Here is a 12,386-nt window from a genome sequence, read left to right as displayed (position 1 = left end):
AAGCTGAAGAAAGTTGGCTCAGACAGATCATGTGATTTTTTCCACATCTAGAAAGAAACAGAACCAAGACTTGAACCCAGCTCTGCCTGGCTTCTAAAACTAGCCTCTTTTCACCCCCCCCCCCAAGTGACTCAAGACAGTGTTTATCTGATATGCTTTGGATGTGCCAACAAAGCAATTTCCCACAATCCCTCGCTAGGTGTCCTTAGCTATTGGAGCCTCAGGAAATCCATTTCAATGCCAACTCCATCTGCCTTTCTGTGCAGGGAATGCTTCCTGAAAGAGCCTGTTCTCTCAGCAGCTGGTGATATTTCATTTGATTAACATCCTGGGATCTATCACCAGACTTAAAGATGATGCCTAATTAATTGCTTACATTAAAGAGCTTGCACTTTCCGCATTCAGTTCACACTTCCAGCCTCAATCATGTTTTCACTTCAGCAATAATATTTACATGATTACCAAATAGTCAATTCATACTCTGATGTGGACTTAAGCTGTGTGCGGGACTTGCCAAAGCAGATGTCCTTGACAGGTGTAAGGAAACAGGCTTTTTTCACAGCAAGATCTTCCACTTCTTTTTTCAATGAAAACGTGTGCTTAGATCAACAGATAGTCATTGAGCACTGACCTACTGTGTGTGTGTCAGTCATTACATTTCCAAGGCCTTGTAGGGGCTAAAAAGAAGTGCACTCAGTAAGAAGTCATATTAGACTTCACTCCTTTTTTTTCTTTACTTTTTAAATTTTGTGTCCAGGATCTAGATACATAGATCAGGAAAAGGCATTCTACTTTAGATATCTTAAGTGTCAATAAACATTTGCTAAGGTCTCTTGAGATATTATCATGCAAAAGACAGAAATATATGGCCTGGATGATATTACAATTGAGCTTGTGATGTTAAATGACTACAGGATGCAAATGGAGGTCAAACTGAAAAGAGGTGATGTGACATAAGACAACCCTATGCAATATTTTTAATCAAGAACTTGGATAATGATACAGATAAGCAAGGTTATATCTTCTAATAGCAAGAAATTGGAAAGGATAAGGCAGCATTTGGATGACAAAGTCATGGACACACTGAACAATGAGTGGGTTGAACTCGAACGCCTTGATATGTAGTAGGAACAAATGCCACAGAGCTACCAGACCAATACTGCCTGGGGAAGATATGGCTTTGTGGGGAAACTTGAGGATCAGCAATCAGCTACAAACTTAACGTGAGGCAGTGGTGTGAAGTGTGGCTTGAGGCAGTAATACATCTGCTGAGCTATATTTGTGAGACACTGAGACTTAGAGAGGTGAGAGCCCTGCTGATTCTTACTAGTCAGTTAGCTCCCTTAGATACGGCATCCGGTTCAGTTGTAAGTAGCTTGGCCATATATAACTTTGTTCAACCAGGACACTTTTTATTTTATTTTATTTTATTGGGGAACTGCCATGGTCATTGGTTACACATTGCTTTCATGCTACAATGGCATCGTTGACTCTTTTAGGGAGGGTGCAGCTCACAGTGGCCCATGTGGGGATTGAAATGACAACTTTGGTGTTATCATAACCACACTCTAACCAACTGTGCTAACCAGTCACCCCAACCAGGACACTTTTTTTTTTTTGTGAAAAGATTTGTGGGTGATAATTAAGCCTGGGAAATAGGCATAAACTTAAGACTCCTAGACAAACTGGATGGATGTTACCCAGCTAGAAGTGATCTAGACAAACTGGAGGGTATTCATAGGAGAGACTCAAGGATGGGAAGGCCTCCCAAAAACAGATTATGATCAATTTTTGGAGAAAGAGCTGTTTAGCCTGAGGAAGAGCAGCATGAGGTTTATATGAAAACTATTTTGAGATATTTGAAGGGCAGCTTGTGGAAGAGGGATAGGATGTGTGGGTTACGGGTCCTGAGGAATTCTACTATGAGGTATTCAATATAGAGGAAATGACTGCATCTCAGGGGGACTCCAGCCCAAGAGGAGGGGAATGTCAACTGATCTCCAGTTGTGACAGACTTCTAAAAAGCCTACTTGGGTGCACCCATCGGTTCCTGTTCACGTGCCTGCTTAGCTCTTCAAACAATTATATTAAACAGGAAGAATTCCTTCTTAATACAATGCAGCTGCTTTTCTTTTAAAAATGTTATAATTGTTTAAATGTATGGTGGTTCTGCTTTTTTTCCAGAGAAAACTTCCTTTATGGGAATTAGATACAAACAGATCTGTGATTCCCTGGGTCCCCTCTATAGTTTTATACATGCTTTTTTTCAGGGGACTATCTAGAGTCAAGAATTTTATTTAATATTCTCCTTTGTAAAGACCAACACAAATATCATATTACACTAAATCTAACACACCGTAAGTTGTAAGATGCATCAATGCTATCTGCCATTAAGAGAGAAAAAAATGCTGCCAATTAAACTGTACCCCAAACTTCTTCACATTTACATCCAACACTCCTGGGTCACTTTGCAACTCAGAACTGGCATGGTTGTTCCTATTTTTTCACACGATACTTGTGCCTGTGTCATTAAGAGCATTGAGAATGCAGCATTTCTTTAAAAAAGCTTTCCACTATTTGCTGCAGAATTTCTTCCAAGTAAGTAACGCTTGATGTGAAGGCTTTGATGTTATTACTTCTATCTAACCAGAAAATGACAACAGTGGGTTTTCACACAACAACTAGGATTTTATTGTTTCTTCAAATACCACTTAAATTGTTTGCTGACCGAAACTTTGAGGGATTAAAGTTGTCCAGTTATGCCACCATGAATAATAACAAAATTAGTTCTCCATGGACAATGACAAATGCATCTCACTGGCACCAACCAACACATGCCTGGGATGATAACACGTGAAATGTGGATGTTCTAGAACTTATGAGATACAGTTACTCAATCTTCCTTTTTGTCCTAGGTTATATGTACCCTTGACCTGATGTTCCCCAGCCTGCTTTCCTAGCTGGCTGTGAGAGCCTCCCTTGTACTTCTTTCTATTTTATGCCCAATTTGTCTACTTTGGAAGTATTGCTTATCTTCTCATTTCAGCTAACTTCCCATTTTACGCCCCTCAAGTGATAGAAAACAGAGCAAAAATGGAAAGGTCAGCCAAGAGTTTTCATCTCAGAAGAAGACACACTTCATCTCTCACTGTTCTTATTAAGAAGAGCTATACAGCTTTATAATACAGAGGTACTTTGTAGCTTTGGCTGTGAAGTAAAATAATTTGTAGAAAATTTTAAAATGTAGATTCCAGTGGGCTATCCCAAGACCCACTGACTCAGACTCTCAGGGTTAGGGGTGGAGTTGGGAAGAAATAGGCACTTGTATTTTTAAAGGAGATCTATAGATGAACGTGATATGTCATCTAGGTAAATCATTAGGTGGAAAAGGACATTAAGCATTTCCCAGTTCATGCAGGCACAACTCTACTGGCACAAACTCACACAAATTTGAGATCAAGAACCCCAACTCTGCTTGCAGCAGAAAACAATTTATATGAACAGACCACAATTTTATTCATGCAAACTACAATATTCACACCATCCTGTACTCAATATGGCTAAACTAAGGGCTATGAAGGACATTGAAATGACTGGGAGCAGGGATGGGCATGGTGAGATCATATGCAGGAAACAAAGGATGAGAGTTTCTTTGTCCCACCTTCCAACAATCCAAATGCTGCCTGGTCTGAGGCTCTGGAGAAGGTGATCTCATCCTCCATTCTCCAGCCACAGCTTTCCAGGCCCATTTCAGGAACAAGGTGATGTGGGCATAATTCTGGTTCCCTGATGTGGGGATATTTTATAGCCTTAGAGTGGGAGGTTGTACAAAGGAGGGCCTATGCTCAGAAGATATGAACATGCCTGTACCAAAGGGCTCAGGAAGTGGTTTTCATGGCTGTGAGGGAGCCCTGACAGTCTCTCCTAATCACCTCCATTTTTAGCAAAGGTTCTTCTGAATTTTAGATAAACATTAAGATCCTCCATCTTGTTTGGGTGCAAGTAGATAATTAATGATTCTACTGTTAGCTGTTGGCCTTTTAATTGTGCCAGGAATTCAGAATGCAGTCTATATAGCAAAGCCCAGGTCATCTCTGACTCACCTCTGAAATCCGGGGACCTCTTGTTCATAATCAAGGGGGAGTTTGGGACTCATTGTCTCCCGTGAATTTCTGTTTCTTCTGGACCAAAAAACAGAGGCTGGAAGCAAGAACACCAAGAAGCACAAATCACTGCAAATCAGTGCTGATGGCTGAAATAAATATTGACGCTGTACTGTTTTTCTTGCTGCCGTCTATTGAACACACACTACATTCCAGGCCCTTTATCTCTAGTTTCTCAGGTACTCCTCACCACAACCTATGAAGTAGCCTTCACTGTCCACCACCGTTTTACAGAGCGAGAAACAGATGCAGGCTTAGCCATATCCCCAAGGCCATACAATGGGAGAGGGAAGGATCTGTCTTGTGAGAATTTTAAATTCAATTTACTTTGACACATAGGTATTGAAGCTTTATTACATACCAGGCACCAAAATGTCTGCCAGCCGTGGGTGCTAAATTCACAGCAGGTGCTGTGAGGACACATGACAGAGCACGTCTGGGGTTCATACCCTGCAGTGGACACTAACTTAACCTGTAATACCAGACTGACTTTGCTAACAGGCTGGAATGAATGCGTGAAGTGCTAAAGGAATGCAAGGACAGAGGAAATGATAGTCTGGAAAGGTGCCTGGGTGAAATTTGAATTATGCCTTGGAAAATAGGGAAGGTGGCAAGAGGTCTGAACTATTTTTATTAAACACTTCTGACCCCAAACGTGGGGGTTTTTTTGCTTTGTTTTGTTTTTCCCCCTAGCAATCAATTCTCTAATTCTCTGACATCAGTTGGGTGTCCTATAATTCAATTCAATTCTGACACCATCTGCCTGGAGCTAGAGTCAGAGCCCACACACGTTCAGGGCTCAGTCCTACAAGGCTGTCCCCACTCCAGATGCAAATCAAGAGTTGTGGGTCCTTTGTTACTATTCTGGTGCTTTTGAGCGCAGAGGACTCATTCTAACACTCGCACTGTGCTGTCCTTCTCTCCTTCTCATGCCCCACCAACATCTAAGACCTCTTCCCCCCCCCCCCCCCCCCCCCCGCCCCAGCCCCCAGATCAAGCCCTCTCCTCACCTCCCCACCAGCACTCCCAGAAAACGGCATGTTCTACCAGAGGCTAGAAGCCTTGCTCCAACTCATCTTATAGTTTCTATGTCAAATGTCCTTAGGGTTTTGACTTCAGAAAATCAAAGCCTTTTTCTCCTCTTTTCTGGTAAAACTCCTTTTCCCCGCCTGATACAATAAATGATGTCTGAATGAGAGTGGGCAGGGCAGAGTCAGAGCAGCAGGAGCTGCCAAAGGGGGAAAATCAATGAATATATTAAAAACATTATTCTGCCAGGATTCTCACCACCCCTTTAAATCTGGTTTCTTCCTTGAGCAAAGAGGAAGAAGTTTACTCTGCATCCTCCTTCGTATCAATAACTCCTTCCTTTTCTTGTGTCTCAGAAGAATTTCAATTCCAGGTGACCTGCTCTAGACTGGACTGGAGGTTGAATTCCAAGGTGACCTTACAGGTGATGGATCTCACACCCTGAAAGCTGCCTCAGTCAAGGTTACTGCTAACTCTCTGGAGATGTTCTCAAGAAACTCAGCAGCAGGGACCCCAAGCAGTTAATCACCAAAGTGTGTAACAGTTTAGAACTCTAACAGTTTATGTTAGTTGCATGACTGGTGTGCTGCTGTGCAGTCTTTGAAAAATTTTAACACACAATCCTGAAATTGGGGCAATGTCCTTCACGAGATTCACGTGCCAATAATCACCACAGGGAATTAAATATTTCTTATACTGCTACCTGTCCATGCACAGCTGTCTCTTGCACCGTTCATTCATTCTTTGATACTTCTGCCCCTTCTCATCCCTTGTGGCATGCCTTTGGTTAGACGCTGGAGTCCTCTCTTTGGTTTCTGTTACTCTCTCTATTTCATATGACAGTCTTCTGTATCAACAATGGGCCCTGAAAGAGAAATAATTTACCAGTTAAAAAAAAAAATCAAAGCCAAAAATGCAGCTGTTTGTGAAAACTATTTAACTTGATTCTTTTCTCCATCAATTGCCCACCCCAAATGAGGACAAAGGGAGTTTTACTTCTAAAACAGCTATATATGAGGGCTGGCCAAGTGGTTTATTGGTTAAGGGCTGGCTTGGGAGTGCAAACTCTAAGCAGCAGAGCCGCCAACTCGGATCCCACATGGGCCAGTGACACTGACCTCTACAGCTAAGATGGTGAACAACAGCTCGACCTGGAGCTGGGCTGCCGTGCGTTGCTGGCAATGGCGTAGGCTGCAGTGGGCTGCTGTGAGCTACTGTGAGTGGCCGGAAGCCAGTGTGAGTGGCCGGCGGTGTGAGCTGCCATGAGCTGCCATCCAGTAGCTGGTGGCCGACCTGCCTTACCTGGGAAGAGCGCAATGATAATACCAACATGGGCCAGTGAAGCAACATCCTCCACAACTAGACTGAAGAACAAAAGGACAGCAACTTGTCTGTTCCCCTTCCCTGATTCCCCAATGCTGCTCCCTTCCCCAATTCCCCCAATAAAATCTTTAAAAAGTTTTTAAATATATAAATAAATAAAACAGCTATATATGAGAAAGACTCCTCCATTCAAGTTGATAAATATCCATACAGCCTGTGTCCCACCATAAACCCATATAGGTAAGGGTTTATCCATTAAGAAGAAAGAAGTTTTCCTTGTCACAAATTAAAATTCTCCCCTGTGGCTGGGGATTTATCAGCAAACTTTCTCCCAGTGGTCATCTCACGCATGATGATTGGGAATGATAAATCATTTTCTTTTGCTACAAAGTCTGCTCAGATTGGTTCAAAATAGCAGACTTTCTGCTAGAATGAACCTTACTTGGGCGATGATATTGCTAGGGGAAAAGAGGAAGGGAGGTGGTTGGACTGGGGTGGACCCAACATTTCCAGGATCTGAAGGGCAACATTTAGCAGTATGTACTTTCACCACTTTACGTATATCCTTAAACATACCCAGAAGAGATGTTACCCTCATATGCTCTTGTTCAAGATGGGTACTAGGCTTATCAAGGTGACCACTTTGTTAGGTATATAAATGTCTAATCACTATGCTGTACACCTGAAACTAATATAATATTGTATGTCAACTAAAATTTAAAAAACAAAAAAGCTTTGTTCATTTTCACCTACCCAAAGAGTTGAACATTATTATTATTAGTATTAAGATTTTATTGGGGAATTGGGGGAGGGGAACAGCGTTGGGGTATAAGGGAAGGGGAACAGACAACTTGCTGTCCTTTTGTTCTTCAGTCTAGTTGTGGAGGACGTCGCTTCACCGGCCCATGTTGGTATTATCATTGCGCTCTTCCTGGGTGAGGCAGTTGCTCGCCAGCCATTGGACAGCCACTCACGATGGCTCACAGCAGCTCACAAAAGTGCACGCCAGCTGCGGGCCAGCCCCACTGCAGCCTACAATGTCACCGGTGACTCACGACAGCTCAGCTCCAGGTTGAGCTGTTGTTCACCATCTTAGCTGTAGAGGGCGCAGCATCACTGGCCCTCATGTGGGATCCAAACCGGGGCCCTGCTGCTCAGAGCTGGTGTCCCAAGCCAACTCTTAACCAACGTGCTACTTGACTGGCCCAAGAGTTGAACATTATTTAATTAAACTTTTATTATTTAGTGAAAAATAATACAAATGCATAAGATCGTTCAGAGAGTATGTGTATACCTGATACCATACTCCCTCTGTTCCTCCTTTCCATCAATGATGGAGGAAGCTTCCTTTTATTTCAAGAATGCAAATTTAGGTTATACGGCCAATAAATGCTAAGATGATATAAATAATACATTGATTGGGCTTTGTAGTTCTGAAAACAATAAACCACCAATAACTCAAGTAGTGATAATTTTAAACAAGATCCAGACATACATTTATTTAACTTGGTGTTTTATCAGTCACCTCCATTGTCTTCTTGGTACTGGGTAAAAAGCATAGGGAATTTATCTCCAAACATCCTCCCCCAAAATAAAGCACATACTTATAAAAAATATCCTTCACCTAACCAGACATCTTCTGAGAAGTACATGCACTATTTTAAACTCAAGTCACCTTTCAGACCTGTTAAACAGCTTTTCAATTCCTCTGAAGACTTCAATAAAGCAAGAATTCATATATTTCACCATATTTCACCCAGTCTGCCTGACTTAAAGTAGTGTAAGGCAAAAATCATCCACATGTAGAGTTAAACAATAAAATTTTCGCAATACATACATGCTGGGAGAATCAATAACCGCTTCTCCAAATAGCAAATTGCTTTCAAGTATTCGGTTCATTGGTTACATCCAACAGTCCAAATAAAAGGCCACCTCCTGAGTGAAAGGGAAGGGAGGGTGAATTCTTGAAAAAATGTGTTCTCATCAGAATTCCTGTGCTTCTTACTGCGTGAATGATATTTGTACAACTCTTTGGAAAGAACCTTGGGTTTAATTTCAGTCAGTCCTCTTTGTTGGAATTTTAATGAAAACGCTTTTGCGGAGCATTCCGTATTAGCTCATTTCATGAAAACCGCTCATTGCAATGTAATTGTTTATATAACTTGATATTTTATGGATTTCAAACTTTTCTTAACTGTGCAGCCAGAATATTCTTTCTAAAAACTGATTTTCTCTAGAAAGGTTTAGCTGAAGCAACTGGTCCTTCTACTGAGCTATGAGCTCTGGGAATACTTGTCAGAGAATCTGGTCCTTGAAATAGCAGAATGTTCATGTCCCTCACCATCAGGCAAGTAGCTTGTGTTTTCTCTTCTCTCCCTTCCTGCCTTCTCATTCGCTGAATACCATCCATCCTTTTCTCCAGCAATCCATATCTATCATCACCTCCACAGGTTGACTTCACTCCCCTGCTCCCAGAAGGCTTCTGTACCAATTCTCCCTCTGAACCCTTCTTTCCTTTTTTCCTCTTGGGATGGAATGTTTATGCAGAAATTCTAGCCCAAAGCACAGCTACCTCTAGAGTCTAGAAAGAAAGGCCTTCCTCTAGCAGAGTAACTTGTGTCTTCTGCTTAAGTGCACATACTTTCAAAAGGGACATATGCAGAGGGGAAGGAAAAGGGACCTATTCTAGCCAGTCGCATCAAGTGGCTTATGAGCAAGCTGTTCCCTCTAATGGTCCCCAAGGCTCCACTACATTCCCATCTTCCCAGTCTCATGCTCATCACAAGAATGGCAGAACTTAGAACTCACCTCTTAAAACATCTTTCTTTCATGGAGCTCTAGAATTGCTAGTAACTGGTGTCCTCTTTCCCTCCATATCCCCAGAGTCCGTCTCAAGGCTCATAGAGGCTTAGCAGATTTCAGGGCTTAGAAACTGCTGTTTCAGAGACACTATGGATTAAACAGGCCTTTGTGGGCTGGCCTAGAAGTCCTACTAGCATTAATAATATTTTATCTACTGAGAGCCTTATATCCCTACTTGTAAAAAGGATTAGCATTATTAATAATATTGATCATAAATAGCCTAGTATCTAAGAGAAACTGCAAGTAAAACCAACTGAATTTTATAAACTCAATCTTAGAAAAAGAGGATGAAAGTTGGAGGATGCTTTTCTATTTTCTGGTTGGGGGTGGGGGCGGTTATTTGCTTGCTTTTTATTTCTTCTACCTTTCCACATAATTATTTGTTCAATAAATATTTCTGAACCCCCTGTTAGGTATCCTATTAGGGGCCAGGACTATAGCAGAGACTGCCTGCCCTTGTGGAGCTTACAGTCTAGTAGAATAAACAGATGACCAAGTAATGAAGAAAAATAAAAGCAAAACTGCTACCATGACATCTAGCAGAAAAGATGGGTACACAGTGTTCCAGTAGGAAAAATCCATCTAGTCAGAGAAGCTAGGGAAAGCTGGGAAAAGGTGGCAGAAAAGATTGTTCCAGGAGAGAGAAGGACTTGGGGAAAAGCCCCACAGTGGAGAGAGGCTGGCAAGGCAAGAAACTGAAAGGGAGCCCATGGCAGGAGCAAAGACAGGGTGGGAAGTGGGGTACAGATGAGGTTGGACAGATAGATAGCGGCTGTACATTACATTGCTTTATGGGGAAGAGCAGAAGGAAGCCTCAACAAGCCTGACCTGGACAGGGAGACAGGACCAACTGGGCATTTTTACAAGATCTCCTAGTCGCAGTGTGGAGAAACACTGGTGGCGAGAGTGGCTGCCAGTAGTCCATTTACAGAAGGCCACTGCAGGGGTCCTCCTGAGAAACAACGGCCACTTAGAGTGGAAACAGACTCAAGAGACTGTTAGGTGGGAAAACAGACAGGATTTAGCACTGGGTTGGACAGAAGAGCGGAGGTTCAGAAAGCATGGAGGAATGGCTCTTAGTTTTCTTATGGAGCATATTTTAACTCTTTGGTCCTTTGCTTTATCATTGACTGTTATCTACGTTTTTTAGGCACTTACTGTTTTTTGTTTTTTTGTTTTACTGTTTTTCTCTCTTCATAGTCCTACTTCATCCTGAAGGAAAAATAACCTATTACTTCAAAACTAGCAATGCACAGAGCCCCTCTGTGCATTATTTAATCAACCCCCCCAAATCTATTTTTAACATATAACATTCCAAAGTGATTTGTTTATAACTTTTAAACTGTTTGGTCTCTTCATATATATATATAGATAGATAGATAGATAGATAGATAGATAGATAGATAGATATATAGATATATATAGATATATATAGATATATTTAGTATAATTTCTTTCATTGAAATGAGAAACCTGATATTTTGATATAGAAGTTTTCAGTTACACATAATCAAAACCAACCTAAACCAACTTTAACACAAAAGGGAATTTATTGTGAGAACACAAGGGTATCTCATTGAATTAAATGCAGAAATGCAACCAAGACTTAGAAATGGGCTGGAGTCCCCAGGAATTTCTTTCCATATTTTGTCTGCTCATCTCTCTATAATGGCTTCAGTCTTTTATCTTGGAAGTCTAGCTTTTTCAATCCTCATCCCGCAAAACAGCTCTGTAACAGCTCCAGTATTTTTCTATGTTCTGGGTTTAGCCTCAGAGGCTGACCCTCCATCCCTCGGGGCCTGAATTCCAAATCTCAGCGTTGGGATCTGGCCCAGCTCTGGTCAGGTGTTTGACCCTGTTCAGTGAGCTATTGCTAGGGTGGGTGTGGAAGTGCAGGCAGAAAACAGCCAACACCAATTCTGAGTTCCCAGAGAAGGGAGAATTGTTATGCTCTTGGCAGACTCCTCATATGGAGAAGGAGAAAAACAATAGCTCCTTTGCTTCAACAAACATGTGTTAAGCACCAACCATGTTCCAGGGCCAGGATAGGTTTGTGGATACAAAAATAAGTGCAGCAAATGATGCTTTCATGAAGCATCACACCCAGCACTGCCTGCGAACATGTTGGCCTCTATTTATATGTGTTCACTTACCTAGAGCACGTACCAAATACGCACAGTGTACTATATAGAACAAACATGTAAGATATTCATATTGTGGAGTCAACATTTAGCTCCCCTCTTGAACAATACCAAAACAGTAGTAGACAGAAAGCAAAGATTCCAAGTTTTATTTCCAGTTGCTGTCACATGCTAACAAATGAGCAGGATAAAATATAAAATTTATAATGTAGATCACTGGTATTTATATTTACCATCATTCATCCATCTTCAAGGTAAAAAGGTACCTATCTACACATTCATCAGTAGAAAACATGCTAATTAAAGATCTACAACATGTCAATCAAATGGCAACGGTAGGCTTAGGCCACAGAGTGGAGGGCACATCAGATTCTGAGTGAGATCTGGGTTCTCGTCACACTAGCTGTGCCCTCAGGGGGTCAGGGGCCTCTCTGAGACTCACTGGCAAAGTGATATACCTCAGTGTCAATGTGGGGAAGTAGGAATGAAAAGGAATAAAGAGTATGAAAGTACAAAATAAAGCACTGAGAAGGCAGAGCAAATAGAAGTATTGGTTACAAGCAAAAGTAAGGAAGTGGGGGGCTGGCCGAGTGGCGTGTTGGTTAGGAGTTGGCTTGGGATGCCAGCAGCAGGGCCCCAGTTCAGATCCCACATTAGGGCCAGTGACGCTGCTCCCTCTACAGCTAAGATGGTGACCAACAGCTCGACCTGGAGCTAGGCTGCTGTGAGTCACCAGCGACCGTGTAGGCTGCAGTGGGGCTGGCCGGCAACTGGCATGAGCTTTAGTGAGCCGCCGTGAGTGGCCGTCCAATGGCCGGCGAGCGACTGCCTCACCCGGAAAGAGCACAAAGGTAATAATACCAACATG

The 12,386-nt window shown here is 42.1% G+C and overlaps 1 long non-coding RNA gene across 1 annotated transcript in view; it reads right to left on the bottom strand.

Moving 5' to 3' along the window:
• LOC109384500 (uncharacterized) overlaps positions 1-12,386 on the bottom strand; it is a 74,399-nt gene that overhangs the window by 30,601 nt on the left and 31,412 nt on the right. The window contains exons 3-5 of the long non-coding RNA XR_002124413.1: positions 8,353-8,450; positions 5,896-6,057; positions 4,104-4,200 (exon numbers count right to left, since the gene is read on the bottom strand). This is a non-coding gene — a long non-coding RNA (uncharacterized LOC109384500). The remainder of the gene's footprint in view (positions 1-4,103; positions 4,201-5,895; positions 6,058-8,352; positions 8,451-12,386) is intronic.

The sequence above is a fragment of the Hipposideros armiger genome, unplaced genomic scaffold (assembly GCF_001890085.2).
Source record: "Hipposideros armiger isolate ML-2016 unplaced genomic scaffold, ASM189008v1 scaffold_95, whole genome shotgun sequence".
Taxonomy (NCBI): domain Eukaryota; kingdom Metazoa; phylum Chordata; class Mammalia; order Chiroptera; family Hipposideridae; genus Hipposideros; species Hipposideros armiger.
Note: the sequence above shows the minus strand (reverse complement) of the source record. Positions and strands in the feature narration are given on the sequence as shown.